The 25,679-nt window shown below is 40.5% G+C and overlaps 1 long non-coding RNA gene across 1 annotated transcript; it reads left to right on the forward strand.

The window, feature by feature from the left end:
- The first annotated feature begins 114 nt into the window (after positions 1–114).
- LOC136066242 (uncharacterized) lies at positions 115–2,025 on the forward strand. Its single transcript, XR_010627702.1, has 2 exons — positions 115–235; positions 1,351–2,025. It is a non-coding gene; the product is annotated as an uncharacterized LOC136066242 (long non-coding RNA).
- The last annotated feature ends 23,654 nt before the right edge of the window (positions 2,026–25,679 follow it).

The following is a 25,679-nucleotide window of genomic DNA, read 5'->3' on the forward strand; positions in this document are numbered from 1 at the left end:
TTTGGCTTGCTCCTAAATGCAAAATGAAGTCATTTTAAAACGTGACTTCACTGATTCCATTTGAAAAGACGTTATTATGTGCTTGGGTCATTCTAACTAGTAAAACAAGTCAGTGTATATAAACCAAGAATAATTAAGATGGTTCATCTCTAAGCTTTATCTCTCGCCATCTCCGCTTCTCTCATATTGTTTCTTCTTGTGTTCTCAGGTGAAGGTTTCTTAAAAGGCCTTAAAGGTAAGGATCAAAACGTTAAAACTCTAATTTCACTGTCATGGTTTTGTTTCATTTTTTCTATATTTTTGGGATTACCCATTTGAAAAAGTAGATATATGCAATTTCAACTTTTTATTTCATATGATTAGTGTTGATTTTCTTGTGGGTATTGTGTACGGTGTGGGTGGGGAGGAATCCTCAATCTTCTTTCTTCATGCGTTTTGTGTTGTTTTACTGGAATCTTTCTGTATTTCATTCACTCCAGTTTTGTCTCACTATGTTTGTGTTGTTTGGGTTTGTGGGTTCAATTTCGATGGGATTCCATGGGTTCTTTAGGTTTTTCTTGGGCCTTTCAGTTTTCTGTGGGTCTGTTGGTTTTCATTGGGTCTTCGGGTCTGTCATATTTCTTTTGATCTCTCTTATTCTCTCATCAATTTTATGTTGCTGTGATCAGGGACGGAACTAGGATTCGAAGTCGAGGGGGGCAAATATAATTTTCTTGAGGGGCAAATATAATTTTTCAGGGACTTATTTTCTAAAATCTGAAATATACACCTATTATTTAATATTTTAAAAAATTTTGGGGGGGGGGGGGCCACAGCCCCCCTCTTCTTATGCATAGTTCCGTCCCTGGCTGTGATTAAATTTTTTGTTTAGATTTCCTCCATGGAACCATTACAAGTTGCAAAGAAATGTTGTGTGTTTTGTTATTTATAGGATCAACAACCAATGTTTGTATGTGTTTCTTAATAAAGTTTCTTCTTGATTATCACAATAATAAAGAAACAGGAGTAACAATCCTAAACTTTTCTATCACATAATGTTTCTTGCTTTTTATTTGTATTATTGATCTTATGTCATTAACATTACTTAAATGTGATATACATTCCTTGTATGCCAAACTTTAATGTCATTTTATTTTTGACTGGGAATTGGAGTAAGGACATGTCCAATTAAGTCAAAAGATTTGTGTACATTCACTGTATTGCTAGTAGGTCTGTTTGAAGGGTCCTGAGTATGCATGTGAACAGTTCAGTAGTAGAGTAGGCATTTATCATTCACAATGGACTTGTTTAAATGGTGATGCAAAGTGAGGTGATTAAAATATCAACAAATAGTATTTTCTGTTGTGATAGGTACCCTAAAAAATGTTTAGGGATGCACACGGGCAGCCTCTGCTTGTTCATTTGACTAGCTTGTGTGGAACTTGTTTGTCAACTGGGGTTGTGAATTTGAAGTCTATTTGCAACTTCTTGGCGTGCTCCTAAATGTTTGATAGCATCTGGAGAGGATTAGCTGGCACCATTGATTTAAGGGTGAGCATATGCTGTATGAAGATCAAGGTGACAAAGTTATTGCTTTTGCAAAGACTTTCTCTGGTGAACTATTGTGGATGAAATCATTTTCAAGGTTTTAAAGCTAGGTGCTCATTGAATAGTGGTCAATTAGCAGGTAATTGGCACTACTGTGTTGGCTTGGTAGTCATTTTCATCAGAGTTGGTTCTATGCTTCAAATTGTACTATCTACACAGAGAAAGCTGCAGTAGGAAACACTTCAAGCTGCGATGGCTATTCAACTTGGTTTATTCATTTGTAAACCTAATGCAATCCAATAATTTCCCCTTCTTTTTGTTATAGAATTTCATCAAGCTACTACACCAAATGTAAGGGACCTTATAACAGGCTTGTAAGTCGCCAACGTTGAGTTATGGAACTTCTGGCTCTCCTTACCTAGCCATTGACTTCTATGTAAATTGTAGTAGGCCTTATATCAAGTTTTGTTATAAGAGAGGGATGTGTAAGTTGTATTTGATTCCTGTGGTTCTTCAATAAAATTTGACTGGTATAAAGAGTTACTTTTTGAATCAAAAAATAAAAATTAAAAAAGAAAAAGAAAAAGAGAGAGAATTATTTTTTAGTGAGCAGTGGTTTTTTTCAAAAATAAGAAACTAGTGTCATGTGGGGGTTACCTAGTGTTTTTTATTCTCAAAGCATGTTTTCAAAACAAGTGCCAAAGAAAATTTGGAGAAATTGTGTTATTTTTTCTAATTTTAGATTCATAAAATGGCTTACCTAATCCGTGTGACGTGGACACGGTACACGGGTTTGAGGTTTAATCAAGCAAAAACAAAATATTGATAGGCTTAAGGTAGCATTCAATAGGACATGTGGGTAAATATCAAATTTAATTGGTTATTAAAATTACGCTCACATACTACACAAATTAATTAATAAAGAGTACAAAATAGTAAAAATAAATATTACTAAAAATAATATCACATTTGAATTTGAGATGTTGGGTGTCTTTCTTCTACCTAGAAGAACATCTTGGTTAAAGGGTTGAGCCTTTGATTGACTAAGGTGGAGTCCTCATGCATGATGGGGGGCTTGAACGGCCTGTATAATTCTAAATATCCCAATAATATTATATATTCCACAAAATACAATTATGTATTATATAAATAAATTAAACAATTAATAAATAGAAAGTAAATATATATAAAAAAATTTTAAAATAATAAATAAAAAGTAAATATATAAATAAATTATATAATTAATAATAAATATATGAGTTAAATATATAAATAACACCTTGATTTCAAATGCAGAAGCCTTCTAACTTCCACAACCCAACCTAGTTAAGGCCTCGTCGAAACTTTCATTTTTGTTCCAATGAATTAAAGAAAGAAAAAGTTCATCTTGGCTAAACAGGCAATAAGCAACTTACCTAGCTCCACTATGAACCTCTGAACAGCCAAGGTAAAGTCTTCGTGTATGGTAGGAGTTTTGAATTACCTTTATAATTCTAAATATTCCAAGAATATTATATATTCCAAAAGGAACTAATATATACTATATAAATTGCTTATATGAATAAATTATAGAATTAATAATTAGGAAGTAAATATATAAATAAATTATAGAATAAAAAATATTTAAATTAAATAAGTAACAAAAATAACCAATTTAATTTTGTCTGCAGGAGACTTTTTTACTTCCACAACCCAGCCTAATTAGGACTTCGCCTAGCCTTTCATTTTTGTATCTACGAATCATATAAAAACATAATGTCAATCTTGGCTAGAGGGTCGATTAGCAACTTACCTGACTCCTCTTGTAGCAGTTGAGTGGCTAAATAGAAAAGATCACTTTGATTTTGTTTGCAATAGCATTTTTTACTTCCACAACCCAACCTAATCAGTACCTCACTAAGCCTTCTTTTCTTTTTTTCCTATGAATCAAAAGAAAAAAAAAATTTACTCTTGACTAGAGGGTCAATGATCAACTTACTCGACTTTGCTACTAACCTTTGAATGGCTAAATTTATAAATAAAATAAATAATAGAAAAATCTCTTTAACTTTGAATGTAAGAGCCTTTTTAACTTCCCAAACCTAGCCTTGTCAGGATCTCGCTGCACCATTCTTTTTTGTTCTTATAAATCATAGAAAAAAAAATGTTAATCTTGGTTAGAGGGTCGATGCTCACATTACCCAGCTCTTCTATTTGCCTATGATGGGCTAAATATATAACTCAAATAAATAATAGATCAGTGTGGGGCTAGAGAATTTGGTATCCCCGGCCCATTTCATATCAAGCCCAAGGCCCATGCCGAGGAGGAGGAAACGCCCGAGGGCGAAGTGCGAAAGTCCAAGTTGACCAGGAAACTTGCCGAGGACGACCCTGTCCTCGGCAAACCGAGGCCATAGGATGAAGAAGTAGAGGACCAGTAAAGGAAGTCTTTCAGGGCATCCATGGAGAAAGAACAAGTACAACACGTCAGTCAAGGGAGCATGGTGGAGGAGCCAGTCTATGATGAACTGTCACCTCCACATTAAATGCGTACTACCAATGTTCTGGCCGCATTAATGAGGAAATAACTCCTGGGCAGTGCCTCCTTGGTTACTGCGACTTACAGGAGGTCTGGTAAAGTGGCTGATGGGACGAGTTGTCAGGGAGAGGCATGGATGATTAACAAGTGGAAGAAAGGGATCGTTGGAGGAGGACTATATAAAGGGGGAGAAACAGATCGAGTAGGGGGGGGGATGGATCCCCATGGAGGAAGGATGACTAACAAGTTCCTCGGACCGGGTCGAGGACAGATTCTTAAGGATGGTTTCGGTTCGCTGGCGTTCAACGATGGAAAACACTGCGATTGTCCATTGTCTGCTTGCTAGGGCCTAGTTCTTAAACTCGCTCTCTACAAATTCATTGTATTAGGCTAGCTGGGCTTGAGTTCACTTACTCAACAGTAGAAGTGCTCAAACCCAGTCCCTACAATTGGCGCCGTCTATGGGAAAAACTTATGCGCTAGCAAGCGCAACGAACAATCGTTCCAAGGTTGTTTGTTCACAGAAGGCTAGGCAATATTTTGTCACCGCTAACGGCACTGACTCCGAATCCCATAAAAAAAAATAAAAAAATAAAAAAAAAAAGCAATAAACAACGACGCATTTGCTCAAGAAATGATTATTGCAGATAAATAAAAGATTTAGCGAAAAGAAAAAAAAAAGCAAATAAATATTGTAGCCTTTTTATTAAACAAAAAGAAAAGTACATTATACAAACAGAGGCTCAGACAGGCTTGTTTTAAAGCCAACTCTAAAAACAAAGGCCCAGATGGGCCTGTTCGAAAGCTAACTCTAGAAAGGAGGGCTGAGGCAGGCTTGTTTTAAGGCTACCAACAACCCTCAGGCCGATGTGGGTGGCGCCGGCAAGAAGAGAGGAGCAGATGCAAAAGCGCCTGATGGCCCCACCCCATGATGTTTCCTTAATGCTCCCCCAGCCTCATGATGATTAAACATTAGAGGCGGCAACACCTGGGCACCAGACGTGATGTAATCTTGCGAGCCTTCATCGGCGGGTAAGCTGGGCATGAGTCACTACCAGCTTGAAGGGCAGGCACGGATGCGCACCGAAGAAAAGCATTATGTACTTCATGGACCCCCCTCCTAGTTGCCAGACACAATACCATCAGGGTGACGCCCAAGCCTTGCCACTCTGGAAGTCTAACGCGAACTACAACCGCTACGACTCTCGATCAAGGGAGGAGGACCTTTGGTTTGCTTGCCCTCGCCCTCATCCAGAGTCGCCCCATTCCTCTAAGTCCTGATCACAAATCTTGGCAAGGTTATCAAAGGGGCTTAGAAGGTTGGAGGACCATGTTTCCTGTTTAACTAAAGGGTTCGTGAAGTGTGGAAGGACGATTCCCCCAGAAAGCCTTATATAGAGGGTGAAGGTTGGTGGGAATTGGTCCACACAGAATTCGAAAGAAGAATTATCAGCGACATTAATCCTGACCGAATCCCAAAGAAGCCACCAACCGCTGGATTTGCATTAATCCACGAGGATATTAATGAGAGCACGCCTCACACACCGAAGTGTCAGACGCATAACTCGAACAGTCAAAAGACGCCTCGTAATCAAAGATGGCGAAAAATTGGAGCGAAGGGGCTACTGCCACACATGAGGATGGAAATCTGAGCTGCCCTGGACCAAAGGCCTAGTCTGAGGAATAGCCCATTTTCGGTGAAGCGAGGCCAAGGCCGTCGTCACGCTAAAGCTAAACTTCCTAACACTGAGGACAAATTCCTTCACCCCGGACAGAAGAACATAAGCGTTAGACTGAACCAAGGTCTTGCATGGTCCTCGAACTCAAGCTTATGGGAAAACTAACCACTCCAAAATGCCTAGGTGCTAGACTGAACCAAGGTCTTGCATGGTCCTCGGACTCAAACCTATGGAAAAACTAGTTACTTAAAGAAGAACATAAGCGTTAGACTGAACCAAGGTCTTGCATGGTCCTCGGACTCAAGCCTATGGGAGAACTAACCACTCCAAAAATACCTAGGTGCTAGACTGAACCAAGATCTTGTATGGTCCTTGGACTCAAACCTATAGGAAAACTAGTTACTTACAGAAGAACATAAGCATTAGACTGAACCAAGGTCTTGCATGGTCCTCGAACTCAAGCCCATGGGAAAACTAACCACTCCAAAAATACCTGGGTGTTAGAATGAACCAAGGACTTGCATGGTCCTCGGACTCAAGCCTATGGAAAAACTAATTACTTACAGAATTACACACCGAGAAACCTAAGTGTCAAACAGAGCCAAGGCTTCGCATGGTCCTCGAGCTTAGGTCCCTGGAGAGACTGGCTATGTTCAGCAAGGGAGCAAATGAACACAAGCCCATGAGCATCACTTAAAGCGTTCTGAGGCACATTGAACCTAACCCCTTAGCACAGTTAGCAACTAATGGCTTTCCTAAGCATTTTTTACTGTTTACAGTAACTAATTCATGTGACATGGTACCAATATTGTGGAGTTGTTCCTTCAGCATTCAATCTGGCAAAAATAGGCCGTGGTGTTAAGGTGGTTCAATGATCGATCAAGGTCCAAGTGGGAACTATTGGTAGGGGCTTTACGTTTTTCGGTTGCTAGTTTAGAATGAAAAACGTGCTGAGTTTCTGAGATTATGAAGCTTATAATTAAAGCACGGGTTATATAAATGGCCAAACTTATCACAATGACAATAAACACTAAGTAAAAAGAAAAGAAGATCCATACATTCAGCTTAAAAATAGCATTACAGCGTTTTAAACTAAAACAAAATATACAATGATAAATCAAGACGAAGAGGAAGGAAGACAAGGACGGCGCAAGTCAACAGAGCAGGGTGGCCCGACGAGAAGCTTGTCCTTGAAGGTCAACTGAGAAGCTTCATCTGGCGCCTCGAGATCCTAGCTCGGAGATGCAAATTCGGAGTACTCCTCATCTGCAGGGGTGGCCTGGGAGTCAGCGGGGAGCTGCACCACGTCTTGGGGCACTGTTGGGTTGCCAGTTTCCTCGTTCCCTAACGCCCCTTGGTGCCCAGTCTCCTCAGCGGGCTTGTCAGTTGACATTGGATCATCGGCAGCACTGGCTGGGCCTTCGTTTGTCGCTTTAGAGGCCGTGCCAACTTCAGGGTCAGTGGAGGCTTCCTCCTCTGCTTGCTCTTTGGAGCTCTTAGCATCTGTCCTCGCAAATTTGGCCAGTTCTTTAGCCCTCAAGGCCTTGTCCCTGGCGTACTCAGCGACACCTCTATCCCACTCGACCTCAGCCAGTTTCTTCTTCAAGTCGGCGGTATGCTTTGTGGCAACCTGCAGCTAACCTTCGACCTCCCACAAGCGCTCGGTCTGGTCCTTAGCCTATTTTTTAGCGTCGGCTAGGTTAGATGTCGCACTGTCTCTGGCCCTCGTCATCTCTGCAGCCTCCAGATACTTGTTGCACTCCTGATCCAGGGCTCTGCTCTACTCTGGCTATTGGCTTCCTCTTCCAGCCTGAAAGTAGCCTGGACAGCCTGCCAATCAAAACAAGTAAACCATAAGCTTGGAGCTAAGGAATAAAATTCAACAAAGGCACAAGTATCAAAAGGCTTACCATGCTCAGATACCTCTTAAGGTTGAGAGCAACTTCCTGCCTCTTCAAACCCCCCAGCTCGGCCATGTCAGTGGGGAGAAGTAGGGATCACTCCAGGGCGTCAACCACGTAAGGACCTTCACCCCCTCGCCCCCTCGAGAGTCCCTAAGGGTGGCGTCATCCATCAAGGGCTTTCCATGAAGCATGGCTGCAGGAAGCCATGCCTGTGTCTCGAGCTGCCGAGTGACCTCCTTTCCCTTACCCTGACCACTGATCCTCAGCTACTTGGAAGGTCGGCAGGCTTCATCTTCCTCTTGGAAGGAACGAGATTTCTCCCCATCCACCGGGTCTTTGCCCTTAGAAGATCTTTTCCTCTTCAGATCGGCAGACTCATGCCGAGGGTCCGAAGGTGGTAGAACGAAAGGCAATTTGGTCTGCGCGGGCAATGACTTAGGTGGGGAAGGAGGAAGCTTGGGAGGAGGAGGAGGAGGCTCGAGTTGTGACTTCTCCGACATGTCCTTCCCCAGTTGGCCCTCAAGCAGGTCGAGCAGGCTGGTTTGGGGTCGTCTCTTGAAGCCCATCTTGGCTTGGGTACCAGTCCTCAATGACAGGAGGTCTGCCTCAGATAAATGGGGGTCACCCAAGTCACCAAGGGGATCCTCAAGCAGATGGAATGGTTCGAATGCACCAAACTTGTCCTCGGACGTACTTAGATCAACTACTTCTTCCTCCCTCTCTGAACTTCCTCCTTCGACCTCCATGGCTTGATGGGAGAAGGAAGAGGTTGCCGACGAGACACCCTCTGTGACGGAGGATCCTTCGAAAAACGAGAACCCTCGTTCCACCACAGTGATGGCGAAGCCTCAGGTCCTTGGCTTTGATCAAGTATCTGGGAGCCGAGAAGGACTTCTAGATCGGCTTGTATCCGAGAATCTTGTGGACAGCTCTAACTTGGTCGTCAGCCTCTTTCACAAAAACCTCTGCCCTAAGTACAGCTTTTAAGTCCTCTTTATTGACCAAATGGAAGTGTCGTTCAATGGCGTGTGGATCTGCAATAGAAAAAGTTAGTTCTTGTTAGCAACTAAGCAATGCGAACTATGAAAACCTAACAGATTAACCCTCCCATATTTCGAGTACCCTACCTGCCTCTCCCTCTACGGTCGGGCAGTGAAGGCCGTCGTGCCACTTAACCGACACGATGAGAAAATCCTTATCCAACCCCTTACTAGACTCAGGAAGACACTGGATGAGTCTAACTCTATCATCCGTCTTCATGTAGTAGGACTTACCCTTTAGGTGCTGGAGCTTATAGCACCAATTCACATCGTGATGGGTTAATCTCAGACCCATCTTTTCATTTAAGGCGTCCACACAACCTAGAATCCTGAGCACGTTAGTGGCGCACTAGGTAGGGGCTAATCGAAAGTGCCTAAGGTAGTTCCTCATCACTGTCCCCATAGGGATCCTCATACCACCTTCAAGGAAGGCGATTATAGGAATCACTACCTCACCAACTTCCCTCTTTATATACCATTCCCCCTCCTCGCAATACCTCAAACTCACATTATTAGGTATCTTATGAGTGGCGATAAATTCCTCTATCGCCTCTTCAGACTCAACTAACTTCTTAAACCTGCCCATCTGGAAGAACGGCTAAGAGACTCAGGGAAGAGCGAAAGGAGGAGGAAGATAGGGGAAAAGAAAGAAAGGGCAAAACGCAAGATAAGGCAAGAAGAAAACTTATAGAAATGAGGGAGGGCGCTCGGAAGGTCTTTTTTTAGGCTGTGAAGAAACGCGAGTTGAGTTGAAGACTTGATCGGGTTCAGGGTGTGTACATGAGACCTCTTGAATGCGAAGGTAGAGAGACGAATCGGTGCAAATGGGTATGTGACCCCTCACCAAAGATAACTGTGCAAGGCTTCCCGCCCATAATGGCGAAAAATCCTCACCATTGGATCACCATCACACCATTGAACGTGGGGAGAATAAAGCCGCCAAAATTTAATGCAGGCATATCGAAGCGCCAGAAACGTGTATCAGACAGGTGAAAAGACTCCAAATGCTGACCTAGAACCGGACTGGACAAACCACGATAAAGGCCCGAGGATGTCAAAATCCTCCACCTTGTCCGAGGACTCGGACCATAGGATTTTGAGAGGTTATTGTGAGGCCAGAGAATTTGGTATCCCCGGCCCATTTCATATTAGGCCCAAGGCCCATGCCGAGGAGAAAGAACAAGTACAACATGTCAGCCGAGGGAGCATAGTGGAGGAGCCAGTCCATGATGAACTGTCATCTCTACATTAAATGTGCACGACCAATATTCTGGCCGCATTAATGAGGAAATGACCCCTGGCCAGTGCCTCCTCGGTTACTGCGACTCACAAGAGGTCTAGTAAAGTGGCTGATGGGACGGGTTGTCAGGGGGAGGCATGGATGATCAACAAGTGGAGGAAAGGGATCGTTGGAGGAGGACTATATAAAGGGGGAGAAACAGATTGAGTAGGGGGGGATGGATCCCCATGGAGGAAGGACAACTAACAAGCTCCTCGGACCGGGCCGAGGACAAATTCTTAAGGATGGTTTCGGTTCGCCGACGTTCAATGGGGGAAAACACTGCGATTGTCCATTGTCCACTTGCTAGGGCCTAGTTCTTAAACCTGCTCTCTACAAATTCATTGTATTGGGCTAGCTGGGTTTGAGTCCACTTACTCAACAGTAGAAGTGCTCAAACCCAGTCCCTACAATAAGATTTCTTTGATTTTGTCCACAACCTAGCCTAGTCAGGACGTCACTAACTATTTCTTTTTTGTTCCAATGAATCGTAGAGAAAATGTTAATCTTGGTTAGAGGGTCGATGCTCAACTTACCCGACTCCTCTATTAGCCTTTAAACAGCTAAATATATAAATAAAAAATAATAATAGAAAATATTTCTTCGATATAGTCTAGAACCTAGCCTAGTTTTGACCTTGCCAAGCCTTTCTCTTTTGTTCTTGTGAATCATAGGAAAAAAATGTTGATCTTAGCTAGAGGGTAGATGCTCAACATACCCAGCTCCTCTATTAGCCTTTGAACAGGTAAATATATTAATAAAATAAATAATAGAAAATACCTCTTTGATTTTGTCCATAACCCAGCCTAGTCTACAATGCACCAACCTTTCATTTTGTTCCTATGAATCACAGAAAAAAAATGTTAATCTTGGCTTAAGGGTCAATGATCAACTTACTTGACTCCTCTATAAGCCCTTGAACGGCTAATGTGGACTCCTCACGTANAATAAGCATTTTCTCAATTCATTTTCTTCTTAATTCTTCTCTGTTCCATTTCTCTTCTTCTGGAGGACCAGCTGACCTCGAAACCAGCTAGATAATCAACTTCCATCTCTTTGTGCTTAACAATTGGTATCAGAGCATCGTTCCTGTGCTACCATGACTGAAACTAGAGCTGCGGCCATGAGTGCAGTGAATGAAGCTATTGCTTCTCTTCGTACTTCTTCTGATCATCACAACAGAGACATTCAAGAAATGCAAACGATTCAAAGCATTCACACCAGAACCATGAATGAGATGAATCAGAATATCAATTCGATGAATCAAAATATCAATGTAATTTTACAAAAATTGAATTCAATCGATGTGAATCAAGATACTTCGCAGAGAAATGTGCAAGCCAATTCCATTCCAAGTTCTTCAACTTTGCCGTTTGCCAAGTCTGTGAGGTTAGATTTTCCACGATTTTCAGGTAGTGATCCAGCTAATTGGGTTTACAAGGCAAATCAGTACTTTGTGTACTATCAAACTCCTATTACAGAGAAGCTATTGATAGCTTCCTTTCACATGGATTTAGAGGCATTGATTTGATTCCAGGAAGCAGAGGAGGCTAAGGTGTTTACAGATTGGGAGTCCTTGGTACCAGCATTGCATGTTAGATTTGGAACCAGTGCCTACGATGATCCTATGGAGGTCTTGACCAGGATGAGGCAAACCTCAACAGTGGCTGTGTATAAGGCAGAATTTGAAGCTGTCTCTAACCGAGTCAAAGGTCTTTCTCCTTTACACAAGCTTAGCTGCTTCTTGAGTGGTTTAAGGGATGAAATAAGGTTACCTGTAAGAATGCTTAACCCTCAGTCCTTGAATGAAGCTTTCGGATTGGCTAAAATTCAGGAGGAATATGTGTGGAGTAGCAGGAAGAGCACAAGGAATCATCAAGAACCAGGTAACACTTCAATTCTTGGTTTGCCTAAGAATAATGCATTTTTAGATAACAAATCAAAGGTACCAGTTAAGAGACTAGGGGGGGGGGGGGCCACAGCCCCCCTCTTCTTATGCATAGTTCCGTCCCTGGCTGTGATTAAATTTTTTGTTTAGATTTCCTCCATGGAACCATTACAAGTTGCAAAGAAATGTTGTGTGTTTTGTTATTTATAGGATCAACAACCAATGTTTGTATGTGTTTCTTAATAAAGTTTCTTCTTGATTATCACAATAATAAAGAAACAGGAGTAACAATCCTAAACTTTTCTATCACATAATGTTTCTTGCTTTTTATTTGTATTATTGATCTTATGTCATTAACATTACTTAAATGTGATATACATTCCTTGTATGCCAAACTTTAATGTCATTTTATTTTTGACTGGGAATTGGAGTAAGGACATGTCCAATTAAGTCAAAAGATTTGTGTACATTCACTGTATTGCTAGTAGGTCTGTTTGAAGGGTCCTGAGTATGCATGTGAACAGTTCAGTAGTAGAGTAGGCATTTATCATTCACAATGGACTTGTTTAAATGGTGATGCAAAGTGAGGTGATTAAAATATCAACAAATAGTATTTTCTGTTGTGATAGGTACCCTAAAAAATGTTTAGGGATGCACACGGGCAGCCTCTGCTTGTTCATTTGACTAGCTTGTGTGGAACTTGTTTGTCAACTGGGGTTGTGAATTTGAAGTCTATTTGCAACTTCTTGGCGTGCTCCTAAATGTTTGATAGCATCTGGAGAGGATTAGCTGGCACCATTGATTTAAGGGTGAGCATATGCTGTATGAAGATCAAGGTGACAAAGTTATTGCTTTTGCAAAGACTTTCTCTGGTGAACTATTGTGGATGAAATCATTTTCAAGGTTTTAAAGCTAGGTGCTCATTGAATAGTGGTCAATTAGCAGGTAATTGGCACTACTGTGTTGGCTTGGTAGTCATTTTCATCAGAGTTGGTTCTATGCTTCAAATTGTACTATCTACACAGAGAAAGCTGCAGTAGGAAACACTTCAAGCTGCGATGGCTATTCAACTTGGTTTATTCATTTGTAAACCTAATGCAATCCAATAATTTCCCCTTCTTTTTGTTATAGAATTTCATCAAGCTACTACACCAAATGTAAGGGACCTTATAACAGGCTTGTAAGTCGCCAACGTTGAGTTATGGAACTTCTGGCTCTCCTTACCTAGCCATTGACTTCTATGTAAATTGTAGTAGGCCTTATATCAAGTTTTGTTATAAGAGAGGGATGTGTAAGTTGTATTTGATTCCTGTGGTTCTTCAATAAAATTTGACTGGTATAAAGAGTTACTTTTTGAATCAAAAAATAAAAATTAAAAAAGAAAAAGAAAAAGAGAGAGAATTATTTTTTAGTGAGCAGTGGTTTTTTTCAAAAATAAGAAACTAGTGTCATGTGGGGGTTACCTAGTGTTTTTTATTCTCAAAGCATGTTTTCAAAACAAGTGCCAAAGAAAATTTGGAGAAATTGTGTTATTTTTTCTAATTTTAGATTCATAAAATGGCTTACCTAATCCGTGTGACGTGGACACGGTACACGGGTTTGAGGTTTAATCAAGCAAAAACAAAATATTGATAGGCTTAAGGTAGCATTCAATAGGACATGTGGGTAAATATCAAATTTAATTGGTTATTAAAATTACGCTCACATACTACACAAATTAATTAATAAAGAGTACAAAATAGTAAAAATAAATATTACTAAAAATAATATCACATTTGAATTTGAGATGTTGGGTGTCTTTCTTCTACCTAGAAGAACATCTTGGTTAAAGGGTTGAGCCTTTGATTGACTAAGGTGGAGTCCTCATGCATGATGGGGGGCTTGAACGGCCTGTATAATTCTAAATATCCCAATAATATTATATATTCCACAAAATACAATTATGTATTATATAAATAAATTAAACAATTAATAAATAGAAAGTAAATATATATAAAAAAATTTTAAAATAATAAATAAAAAGTAAATATATAAATAAATTATATAATTAATAATAAATATATGAGTTAAATATATAAATAACACCTTGATTTCAAATGCAGAAGCCTTCTAACTTCCACAACCCAACCTAGTTAAGGCCTCGTCGAAACTTTCATTTTTGTTCCAATGAATTAAAGAAAGAAAAAGTTCATCTTGGCTAAACAGGCAATAAGCAACTTACCTAGCTCCACTATGAACCTCTGAACAGCCAAGGTAAAGTCTTCGTGTATGGTAGGAGTTTTGAATTACCTTTATAATTCTAAATATTCCAAGAATATTATATATTCCAAAAGGAACTAATATATACTATATAAATTGCTTATATGAATAAATTATAGAATTAATAATTAGGAAGTAAATATATAAATAAATTATAGAATAAAAAATATTTAAATTAAATAAGTAACAAAAATAACCAATTTAATTTTGTCTGCAGGAGACTTTTTTACTTCCACAACCCAGCCTAATTAGGACTTCGCCTAGCCTTTCATTTTTGTATCTACGAATCATATAAAAACATAATGTCAATCTTGGCTAGAGGGTCGATTAGCAACTTACCTGACTCCTCTTGTAGCAGTTGAGTGGCTAAATAGAAAAGATCACTTTGATTTTGTTTGCAATAGCATTTTTTACTTCCACAACCCAACCTAATCAGTACCTCACTAAGCCTTCTTTTCTTTTTTTCCTATGAATCAAAAGAAAAAAAAAATTTACTCTTGACTAGAGGGTCAATGATCAACTTACTCGACTTTGCTACTAACCTTTGAATGGCTAAATTTATAAATAAAATAAATAATAGAAAAATCTCTTTAACTTTGAATGTAAGAGCCTTTTTAACTTCCCAAACCTAGCCTTGTCAGGATCTCGCTGCACCATTCTTTTTTGTTCTTATAAATCATAGAAAAAAAAATGTTAATCTTGGTTAGAGGGTCGATGCTCACATTACCCAGCTCTTCTATTTGCCTATGATGGGCTAAATATATAACTCAAATAAATAATAGATCAGTGTGGGGCTAGAGAATTTGGTATCCCCGGCCCATTTCATATCAAGCCCAAGGCCCATGCCGAGGAGGAGGAAACGCCCGAGGGCGAAGTGCGAAAGTCCAAGTTGACCAGGAAACTTGCCGAGGACGACCCTGTCCTCGGCAAACCGAGGCCATAGGATGAAGAAGTAGAGGACCAGTAAAGGAAGTCTTTCAGGGCATCCATGGAGAAAGAACAAGTACAACACGTCAGTCAAGGGAGCATGGTGGAGGAGCCAGTCTATGATGAACTGTCACCTCCACATTAAATGCGTACTACCAATGTTCTGGCCGCATTAATGAGGAAATAACTCCTGGGCAGTGCCTCCTTGGTTACTGCGACTTACAGGAGGTCTGGTAAAGTGGCTGATGGGACGAGTTGTCAGGGAGAGGCATGGATGATTAACAAGTGGAAGAAAGGGATCGTTGGAGGAGGACTATATAAAGGGGGAGAAACAGATCGAGTAGGGGGGGGGATGGATCCCCATGGAGGAAGGATGACTAACAAGTTCCTCGGACCGGGTCGAGGACAGATTCTTAAGGATGGTTTCGGTTCGCTGGCGTTCAACGATGGAAAACACTGCGATTGTCCATTGTCTGCTTGCTAGGGCCTAGTTCTTAAACTCGCTCTCTACAAATTCATTGTATTAGGCTAGCTGGGCTTGAGTTCACTTACTCAACAGTAGAAGTGCTCAAACCCAGTCCCTACAATTGGCGCCGTCTATGGGAAAAACTTATGCGCTAGCAAGCGCAACGAACAATCGTTCCAAGGTTGTTTGTTCACAGAAGGCTAGGCAATATTTTGTCACCGCTAACGGCACTGACTCCGAATCCCATAAAAAAAAATAAAAAAATAAAAAAAAAAAGCAATAAACAACGACGCATTTGCTCAAGAAATGATTATTGCAGATAAATAAAAGATTTAGCGAAAAGAAAAAAAAAAGCAAATAAATATTGTAGCCTTTTTATTAAACAAAAAGAAAAGTACATTATACAAACAGAGGCTCAGACAGGCTTGTTTTAAAGCCAACTCTAAAAACAAAGGCCCAGATGGGCCTGTTCGAAAGCTAACTCTAGAAAGGAGGGCTGAGGCAGGCTTGTTTTAAGGCTACCAACAACCCTCAGGCCGATGTGGGTGGCGCCGGCAAGAAGAGAGGAGCAGATGCAAAAGCGCCTGATGGCCCCACCCCATGATGTTTCCTTAATGCTCCCCCAGCCTCATGATGATTAAACATTAGAGGCGGCAACACCTGGGCACCAGACGTGATGTAATCTTGCGAGCCTTCATCGGCGGGTAAGCTGGGCATGAGTCACTACCAGCTTGAAGGGCAGGCACGGATGCGCACCGAAGAAAAGCATTATGTACTTCATGGACCCCCCTCCTAGTTGCCAGACACAATACCATCAGGGTGACGCCCAAGCCTTGCCACTCTGGAAGTCTAACGCGAACTACAACCGCTACGACTCTCGATCAAGGGAGGAGGACCTTTGGTTTGCTTGCCCTCGCCCTCATCCAGAGTCGCCCCATTCCTCTAAGTCCTGATCACAAATCTTGGCAAGGTTATCAAAGGGGCTTAGAAGGTTGGAGGACCATGTTTCCTGTTTAACTAAAGGGTTCGTGAAGTGTGGAAGGACGATTCCCCCAGAAAGCCTTATATAGAGGGTGAAGGTTGGTGGGAATTGGTCCACACAGAATTCGAAAGAAGAATTATCAGCGACATTAATCCTGACCGAATCCCAAAGAAGCCACCAACCGCTGGATTTGCATTAATCCACGAGGATATTAATGAGAGCACGCCTCACACACCGAAGTGTCAGACGCATAACTCGAACAGTCAAAAGACGCCTCGTAATCAAAGATGGCGAAAAATTGGAGCGAAGGGGCTACTGCCACACATGAGGATGGAAATCTGAGCTGCCCTGGACCAAAGGCCTAGTCTGAGGAATAGCCCATTTTCGGTGAAGCGAGGCCAAGGCCGTCGTCACGCTAAAGCTAAACTTCCTAACACTGAGGACAAATTCCTTCACCCCGGACAGAAGAACATAAGCGTTAGACTGAACCAAGGTCTTGCATGGTCCTCGAACTCAAGCTTATGGGAAAACTAACCACTCCAAAATGCCTAGGTGCTAGACTGAACCAAGGTCTTGCATGGTCCTCGGACTCAAACCTATGGAAAAACTAGTTACTTAAAGAAGAACATAAGCGTTAGACTGAACCAAGGTCTTGCATGGTCCTCGGACTCAAGCCTATGGGAGAACTAACCACTCCAAAAATACCTAGGTGCTAGACTGAACCAAGATCTTGTATGGTCCTTGGACTCAAACCTATAGGAAAACTAGTTACTTACAGAAGAACATAAGCATTAGACTGAACCAAGGTCTTGCATGGTCCTCGAACTCAAGCCCATGGGAAAACTAACCACTCCAAAAATACCTGGGTGTTAGAATGAACCAAGGACTTGCATGGTCCTCGGACTCAAGCCTATGGAAAAACTAATTACTTACAGAATTACACACCGAGAAACCTAAGTGTCAAACAGAGCCAAGGCTTCGCATGGTCCTCGAGCTTAGGTCCCTGGAGAGACTGGCTATGTTCAGCAAGGGAGCAAATGAACACAAGCCCATGAGCATCACTTAAAGCGTTCTGAGGCACATTGAACCTAACCCCTTAGCACAGTTAGCAACTAATGGCTTTCCTAAGCATTTTTTACTGTTTACAGTAACTAATTCATGTGACATGGTACCAATATTGTGGAGTTGTTCCTTCAGCATTCAATCTGGCAAAAATAGGCCGTGGTGTTAAGGTGGTTCAATGATCGATCAAGGTCCAAGTGGGAACTATTGGTAGGGGCTTTACGTTTTTCGGTTGCTAGTTTAGAATGAAAAACGTGCTGAGTTTCTGAGATTATGAAGCTTATAATTAAAGCACGGGTTATATAAATGGCCAAACTTATCACAATGACAATAAACACTAAGTAAAAAGAAAAGAAGATCCATACATTCAGCTTAAAAATAGCATTACAGCGTTTTAAACTAAAACAAAATATACAATGATAAATCAAGACGAAGAGGAAGGAAGACAAGGACGGCGCAAGTCAACAGAGCAGGGTGGCCCGACGAGAAGCTTGTCCTTGAAGGTCAACTGAGAAGCTTCATCTGGCGCCTCGAGATCCTAGCTCGGAGATGCAAATTCGGAGTACTCCTCATCTGCAGGGGTGGCCTGGGAGTCAGCGGGGAGCTGCACCACGTCTTGGGGCACTGTTGGGTTGCCAGTTTCCTCGTTCCCTAACGCCCCTTGGTGCCCAGTCTCCTCAGCGGGCTTGTCAGTTGACATTGGATCATCGGCAGCACTGGCTGGGCCTTCGTTTGTCGCTTTAGAGGCCGTGCCAACTTCAGGGTCAGTGGAGGCTTCCTCCTCTGCTTGCTCTTTGGAGCTCTTAGCATCTGTCCTCGCAAATTTGGCCAGTTCTTTAGCCCTCAAGGCCTTGTCCCTGGCGTACTCAGCGACACCTCTATCCCACTCAACCTCAGCCAGTTTCTTCTTCAAGTCGGCGGTATGCTTTGTGGCAACCTGCAGCTAACCTTCGACCTCCCACAAGCGCTCGGTCTGGTCCTTAGCCTATTTTTTAGCGTCGGCTAGGTTAGATGTCGCACTGTCTCTGGCCCTCGTCATCTCTGCAGCCTCCAGATACTTGTTGCACTCCTGATCCAGGGCTCTGCTCTACTCTGGCTATTGGCTTCCTCTTCCAGCCTGAAAGTAGCCTGGACAGCCTGCCAATCAAAACAAGTAAACCATAAGCTTGGAGCTAAGGAATAAAATTCAACAAAGGCACAAGTATCAAAAGGCTTACCATGCTCAGATACCTCTTAAGGTTGAGAGCAACTTCCTGCCTCTTCAAACCCCCCAGCTCGGCCATGTCAGTGGGGAGAAGTAGGGATCACTCCAGGGCGTCAACCACGTAAGGACCTTCACCCCCTCGCCCCCTCGAGAGTCCCTAAGGGTGGCGTCATCCATCAAGGGCTTTCCATGAAGCATGGCTGCAGGAAGCCATGCCTGTGTCTCGAGCTGCCGAGTGACCTCCTTTCCCTTACCCTGACCACTGATCCTCAGCTACTTGGAAGGTCGGCAGGCTTCATCTTCCTCTTGGAAGGAACGAGATTTCTCCCCATCCACCGGGTCTTTGCCCTTAGAAGATCTTTTCCTCTTCAGATCGGCAGACTCATGCCGAGGGTCCGAAGGTGGTAGAACGAAAGGCAATTTGGTCTGCGCGGGCAATGACTTAGGTGGGGAAGGAGGAAGCTTGGGAGGAGGAGGAGGAGGCTCGAGTTGTGACTTCTCCGACATGTCCTTCCCCAGTTGGCCCTCAAGCAGGTCGAGCAGGCTGGTTTGGGGTCGTCTCTTGAAGCCCATCTTGGCTTGGGTACCAGTCCTCAATGACAGGAGGTCTGCCTCAGATAAATGGGGGTCACCCAAGTCACCAAGGGGATCCTCAAGCAGATGGAATGGTTCGAATGCACCAAACTTGTCCTCGGACGTACTTAGATCAACTACTTCTTCCTCCCTCTCTGAACTTCCTCCTTCGACCTCCATGGCTTGATGGGAGAAGGAAGAGGTTGCCGACGAGACACCCTCTGTGACGGAGGATCCTTCGAAAAACGAGAACCCTCGTTCCACCACAGTGATGGCGAAGCCTCAGGTCCTTGGCTTTGATCAAGTATCTGGGAGCCGAGAAGGACTTCTAGATCGGCTTGTATCCGAGAATCTTGTGGACAGCTCTAACTTGGTCGTCAGCCTCTTTCACAAAAACCTCTGCCCTAAGTACAGCTTTTAAGTCCTCTTTATTGACCAAATGGAAGTGTCGTTCAATGGCGTGTGGATCTGCAATAGAAAAAGTTAGTTCTTGTTAGCAACTAAGCAATGCGAACTATGAAAACCTAACAGATTAACCCTCCCATATTTCGAGTACCCTACCTGCCTCTCCCTCTACGGTCGGGCAGTGAAGGCCGTCGTGCCACTTAACCGACACGATGAGAAAATCCTTATCCAACCCCTTACTAGACTCAGGAAGACACTGGATGAGTCTAACTCTATCATCCGTCTTCATGTAGTAGGACTTACCCTTTAGGTGCTGGAGCTTATAGCACCAATTCACATCGTGATGGGTTAATCTCAGACCCATCTTTTCATTTAAGGCGTCCACACAACCTAGAATCCTGAGCACGTTAGTGGCGCACTAGGTAGGGGCTAATCGAAAGTGCCTAAGGTAGTTCCTCATCACTGTCCCCATAGGGATCCTCATACCACCTTCAAGGAAGGCGATTATAGGAATCACTACCTCACCAACTTCCCTCTTTATATACCATTCCCCCTCCTCGCAATACCTCAAACTCACATTATTAGGTATCTTATGAGTGGCGATAAATTCCTCTATCGCCTCTTCAGACTCAACTAACTTCTTAAACCTGCCCATCTGGAAGAACGGCTAAGAGACTCAGGGAAGAGCGAAAGGAGGAAGAAGATAGGGGAAAAGAAAGAAAGGGCAAAACGCAAGATAAGGCAAGAAGAAAACTTATAGAAATGAGGGAGGGCGCTCGGAAGGTCTTTTTTTAGGCTGTGAAGAAACGCGAGTTGAGTTGAAGACTTGATCGGGTTCAGGGTGTGTACATGAGACCTCTTGAATGCGAAGGTAGAGAGACGAATCGGTGCAAATGGGTATGTGACCCCTCACCAAAGATAACTATGCAAGGCTTCCCGCCCATAATGGCGAAAAATCCTCACCATTGGATCACCATCACACCATTGAACGTGGGGAGAATAAAGCCGCCAAAATTTAATGCAGGCATATCGAAGCGCCAGAAACGTGTATCAGACAGGTGAAAAGACTCCAAATGCTGACCTAGAACCGGACTGGACAAACCACGATAAAGGCCCGAGGATGTCAAAATCCTCCACCTTGTCCGAGGACTCGGACCATAGGATTTTGAGAGGTTATTGTGAGGCCAGAGAATTTGGTATCCCCGGCCCATTTCATATTAGGCCCAAGGCCCATGCCGAGGAGAAAGAACAAGTACAACATGTCAGCCGAGGGAGCATAGTGGAGGAGCCAGTCCATGATGAACTGTCATCTCTACATTAAATGTGCACGACCAATATTCTGGCCGCATTAATGAGGAAATGACCCCTGGCCAGTGCCTCCTCGGTTACTGCGACTCACAAGAGGTCTAGTAAAGTGGCTGATGGGACGGGTTGTCAGGGGGAGGCATGGATGATCAACAAGTGGAGGAAAGGGATCGTTGGAGGAGGACTATATAAAGGGGGAGAAACAGATTGAGTAGGGGGGGATGGATCCCCATGGAGGAAGGACAACTAACAAGCTCCTCGGACCGGGCCGAGGACAAATTCTTAAGGATGGTTTCGGTTCGCCGACGTTCAATGGGGGAAAACACTGCGATTGTCCATTGTCCACTTGCTAGGGCCTAGTTCTTAAACCTGCTCTCTACAAATTCATTGTATTGGGCTAGCTGGGTTTGAGTCCACTTACTCAACAGTAGAAGTGCTCAAACCCAGTCCCTACAATAAGATTTCTTTGATTTTGTCCACAACCTAGCCTAGTCAGGACGTCACTAACTATTTCTTTTTTGTTCCAATGAATCGTAGAGAAAATGTTAATCTTGGTTAGAGGGTCGATGCTCAACTTACCCGACTCCTCTATTAGCCTTTAAACAGCTAAATATATAAATAAAAAATAATAATAGAAAATATTTCTTCGATATAGTCTAGAACCTAGCCTAGTTTTGACCTTGCCAAGCCTTTCTCTTTTGTTCTTGTGAATCATAGGAAAAAAATGTTGATCTTAGCTAGAGGGTAGATGCTCAACATACCCAGCTCCTCTATTAGCCTTTGAACAGGTAAATATATTAATAAAATAAATAATAGAAAATACCTCTTTGATTTTGTCCATAACCCAGCCTAGTCTACAATGCACCAACCTTTCATTTTGTTCCTATGAATCACAGAAAAAAAATGTTAATCTTGGCTTAAGGGTCAATGATCAACTTACTTGACTCCTCTATAAGCCCTTGAACGGCTAATGTGGACTCCTCACGTATGGTAGGGGCTCGCACAACCTATATAATTCTAAAAATCTCAATAATATTATTACTTATATAAATTATTTATAGAATTAATAAATAAAAAGTAAATTTATAAATAAGTTATATAATTAATAATAAATATATGAATTAAATAAATAATAAAGTAGACCTCTTTTGTTCCTGTCAATCATTAAAGAAAATTGTTAATCTTGGCTAGAGGGTCATTGAACAACTTACCCAGCTCTATTAGCCATTTGAACGGCTAAATATTTAAATAAAATAAATAATAGAAAAAATCTTTATAATTTTGTCAGCAAGGTACTTGTTTTACTTCCACAACCCAAACTAGTCAGAACCTCGCTGAGCCTTTCTTTGTTGTTCCTATGATTCATAGAAAAACAAAATGTTAATCTTGGTTAGAAGGTCGATGCTCAACTTACACGACTCCTCAATCAGCCTTTAAGGGGCTAAATAAATAAATAAAATAAATAATAGAAACGGTGTCTTTGATTTTGTCCACAATCAAGCCTAGTTAGGACCTTGCCAAGCTTTTCTTTTTTGTTCCTGTGGATCATAGAAAAAATGTTACTCTTGGTTAGAGGGTTAATGATCAACTTATCTGACTCCTCTATTAGCCTTTGAACAGCTAAATATATAAATAAAATTAATAATAGAAAAGATCTCTTTGATTTTGTCCACAACCCAGCCTTTTCAAAACCTCACCAAGCCTTTCTTTTTTGTTCCTGTGAATCTTAGAAGGGAAAAAAAAAAAGTTAATCTTAGTTAGAGGACCGATACTCAACTTAACCGACTCCTCTATTAGCCTTTGAATGAAAAAATATATAATTAAAATAAATATATATAAATAAAATAATTAATAGAAAATATATCTTTAATTTTGTCTACAAGAGCCTATTTTACTTCCACAACCCACCCTAGTCAGGACTGTTGCCAAGCCTTTCTTTGTTGTTCCTATGATTCATAGAAAAAAAATATTAATCTTGGTTAGAGAGTCGATGCTCATCTTACATGGCTCCTTGATTAGCTTTTGAGTGGCTAAATAAATAAATAAAATAAATCTATTAATAAAATAAGTAATAGAAATGGTGTCTTTGATTTTGTCCACAATTGAGTCTAGTCTAGACCTTGTCGAGCCTTTCTTTTTGTCCCTATGAATCATAAAAAAAATGTTACTCAAGTTAGAGGATTGATGTTCAACTTACCTGAAAAATAGTAGAAAAGATCTCTTTGATTTTATCCATAACCCAGCCTAGTTAGAACCTCGCTGAGCCTTTCTTTTTTGTTGTTGTAAATCATTGAAAAAAAAATGTTAATCTTGGCTACGGCTAAATTTATAAATAAAATCAATATATTAATAAAATAAATAATAGAAAAAACCTTTTTAATTTTGTCTGCAAGAACCTTTTTTTTTTTTTTTTTACTTCGATAACCCAGCCTTGCCAGAACCTCGTCAAACCTTTCTTTTTTGTTCCTAAGAAACATAGAAGTTAATCTTGGTTGGAGGGTCAATGCTCACATTACCCAGCTCCTTTTTTCGCCTTTGGTGGGCTAAATATATAAATAAAATAAATAACAGAAAAGATATCTTTGATTTTGTCCATAACCTAGCTTAGTCAAGACCTTGCCAAGCCTTTCTTTTTTTGTTTCTATGAATTATAGAAAAAAAAAATGTTAATCTTGGTTAGAGGGTAGATGCTTAACATACCCGGCTCCTCTATTAGCCTTTGAACAGCTAAATATATTAATAAAATAAAGTGTAAAATGCAAAACTGACCCTCTAAGTTTTTTCATATTTCATTTCAATCCTTTAACTTTGCTTTTGTTCATTTCAGTCCTCTAACTTTCAAGTTTATTCAATTAAAGTTTTTCATTAACTTTTGTTATATGTTGTGGTTAATTTTTCAATTTTATAAATTTTTATTCAAAATTTTTAAATTAAAAAAATTCAATTAATGATTGAAAAATATTTTTCAATTTTTTTTTTCAAAAAATTTTAATAAAAGTTAACGGAAAGGCCTTAATTGAAAAAAATCTGAAACTTAGAAGATTGAAGTGAATGAAAGCAAAGTTAAAGAATTGAAATAAAATCTAAAGAAAGTTAGAGAATCAATTTTGCATTTTTAGCCTAAAATAAATAATAGAAAATATCTCTTTGATTTTGTCCACAACCCAGCCTAGTCTACACTGAGTCCCTTTTATTTTGTTCTTGTGAATCATAGAAAAAAAAAATGTTAATATTGGCTTAAGGGTCAATGATTAACTTACTTGGCTTCTCTATGAGCCTTTGAACGGCTAATGTGGACTCCTCATGTATGGTGGGGGCTCACACGCCCTATATAATTCTAAAAATCTCAATAATTTTATATATTATTACTTATATAAATTATTAATAAATTAATAAATAAAAAGTAAATTTATAAATAAGTTATATAATTGATAATAAATATATGAATTAAATAAATAATAAAGTAGACCTCTTTTGAATGTTTGAAAACCTACTACATTAGAAGAAAATGATAATAAAGAATAGCAGAAATAAGTAGTTCGTTAGATGAGGAAGTACCCAACCTCAAGTCTTTAGAAAAACACGATCTACAGGCAGGGACGGAACTAGAATTCGAAGTTGAGGGGGGCCAAAGTATAAACCCAAAATTTTTTATAAAAATCAAAACTAACATCTACTCAAGCTTTGTTGAATTTCATCACGTTCATTAACATTATAATCTCATATTTTCACAATTTTGATTGAATATTAATTTAATTGGTGGTAATTTTTTGGAATTTTGTTTGAAATTTTCACAAATTGGGACATCAACAATAGAGGCAATGCTGCATTATTAGCTTCAAATTATTTGTAATTTTTTCTCTTTAAAAAAATAAAATATTATAGATAATTTTCCCATCATCAACAATTCAAGTAAAAGTTTCGTTATTTCCATATTATATAGCTCTATCGTTTCAAAATTTAGTCCAAAAAATAAACCAAACAAACATACCCCACAAGCTACAACAACATTAATGTTAATAAAATATTTTCTAAAAATAGTTAATAATTCATAAAAATGAACCTATAAACAAGCATTACTATCCACTGCACACATTTGATCATAGTTTCTACGGGCTTCATATTTTTGGATCAATATGTGGGGGGGCATGGCCCCCCTCTGCCCTAACGTGGGTCCGCCTCTGCCTACAGGAAAAAATTTCTTCTAAAACTCCACAAGAATTGTTTAGAAAATTTATATAAATTGAAAGTTAGCAAACACCTAAAAAAGGAAGAGTTGCTAAAGAGCAAAAATTTAGAATGTCCAAAAAATCCAAGACAGGAGAATTACTAGTTGATACACTAACGAGAAAATTCTACTTGAACCAAATAAATATTACCAAATTGTCTACCATAAAAAATAAAATTGAGAAATATATAAAGTACTATTGGACTACTAGACACCGAAGGACTAACTCAAATATTTGGGTACCAACTTTAAATTGCTAGGCTAAATCTTTATAATGTTAAATAAGAGTCCTCACACCACCATTCTTTATAGAAAATCATGTGGAAATAGAAAAAGGAAAAGAACGGTCATAGATTACAGATAGTTAAATAAGAATTGCAAATAAGAATTTTGGTAAGAATCAACCAGATGAATATATAAAAAGGTTCAAAAT

Source organism: Quercus suber, unplaced genomic scaffold (assembly GCF_002906115.3).
Source record: "Quercus suber isolate HL8 unplaced genomic scaffold, Cork oak 2.0 scaffold_167A, whole genome shotgun sequence".
NCBI classification, from domain to species: domain Eukaryota; kingdom Viridiplantae; phylum Streptophyta; class Magnoliopsida; order Fagales; family Fagaceae; genus Quercus; species Quercus suber.